At 37.8% G+C, this 1733-nt stretch overlaps 1 pseudogene; it reads left to right on the top strand.

The window, feature by feature from the left end:
* The first annotated feature begins 332 nt into the window (after positions 1-332).
* LOC121446934 lies at positions 333-840 on the top strand (annotated as a pseudogene).
* The last annotated feature ends 893 nt before the right edge of the window (positions 841-1733 follow it).

Raw genomic sequence — 1733 nt, 5'->3', positions numbered from 1 at the left:
GATGAGATTATGGGCCCATGCCATCATGTTCAGCTTTATAATATTTTTTATGTTAGTTCCTTTCAAATTTATGTACAGATTTAAAACTATCTCAATTAAGTATACCAGGGTTTTTTGTCTATATAATGACAAAATAATTCAAAATAATTTCAAGTTTTATATGGAAAAACAAAAGTTATAAAATATAAAATTGAAGACAATTTGAACTAATAAAATGTTAAGAATGGGTGTGCTCTGTGGCCCAGCTCTGGCCAATGGCCTTAAGCTTGGCTCTCGTCATTGTCTTTGGGTCTAATCGAACTTTTTTTAAATTCAGAAGGAACTGCAACAAGATGCAGATTTTCATGGAGACGCTTACAGGGAAGACCATCCGGCTAGAGACTGAACCCTCAGACACTATAGAAAATATAAAGATCAAGATCCCCGATAGGAAAGGAATTCCTCCTGATCATTAGAGGCTGATCTTCACTGGGCAGCTGGAAGACGGCCATACTTTACCTAACTACAACATTCAAAAGGAGTCCACCCTTCATCTTATGTTGAGAGTTCATGATGATGCTAAGAAAAGGCAGAAGAAGGTTAACACCACTCCCAAGAAGAATAAGCATAAGAGAAAGAAGGTTAAATTGTCTGTATTGAAGTACTATAAGGTGAATGAGATTGACAGAATTAATTGCCTTCGTTGAGAGTGTCCGTCTCAATGAATATGCCAGAGTTTTCATGGGTAGCCGCATTGACAGGCATTAATGTGGCAAGTATTGTCTGACTCACTGCTTCAACAAACCAGGAGACAAGTCCTTGTGTATGATAAGTAAAAAGACAGAACTGGAAAAAATGTGAAGAACGACGCTAACTTCAGCATTTATTACAGAGCTGCAGTAGCTAGGCTGTGATATTGATAGTTATATTGATAAATAGATCAATAGACCGGAATAAATGTTGAATAGTAGATGTGCAGATGATCTCAATTGGGTTTGAAGATAGAAGTGATTCAGTTGATAAAGAAAAAAGTTTTTTGAATAGATAATGACACTGTAACAACTTGATAGACATGTGCAAAAGGTGAATTGTGGTGTATGCCTGGAACCATACCCAGAATATAGTTCAAAATGAATCCACCCAGCAAAATGTAAAATATAAACTCTAAATCTTCATAATCTTGAATCTGATAACAATGATTGGGGAACTAAAAAGTTGATATATTTAATTAAAATTAAGAGATTTTTTGTTTTGTTTGTTGAAAGACAAGAAAATTTAGAGGATGCGAAGGTGATCTGGCTATGGTGTCTGTTACCCCACTGATGACCAGGGTTGATTTGTCTGATTGGCTGGCTATGTAGGGGTCCCCTCCCTTCCTCATTGTCCGATGCGCTTCCCTCCTGAAGTTGCCCACTCTGTTGGTCAGTCTGTCAGTCAGTCAAAGAGGATGATCTTCCCCAGTAGAGGAGGAGTGGCCTTCAGTCAAGGACATAGGGGTAACTGTACTCCCCTACCAGAACCTCCAAACAAGCTCTCAAGAAAATTCAGCAATAAGCAAACTGAAGGAAAGATATCTGTGACTCGTGCATCTGATAAAGGTCCCACATTCAGAATGTGTAAAGAAGAATAACCACGACAGCTGTCAACTCCATCAGACTTCGAGCCTCAAATCGCTACCTCATCAAGATAGTTTTCAGGCAAGAAAACAGAAAATACTACAATTTTCTTATAGATTGAAATTTTATGGCTTTCGA

Source organism: Microtus oregoni, unplaced genomic scaffold (genome assembly GCF_018167655.1).
Source record: "Microtus oregoni isolate MIOR12 unplaced genomic scaffold, Mior012 000004F_ref0000308, whole genome shotgun sequence".
NCBI lineage: Eukaryota > Metazoa > Chordata > Mammalia > Rodentia > Cricetidae > Microtus > Microtus oregoni.
This window is presented reverse-complemented; position numbering and strand designations above follow the sequence as displayed.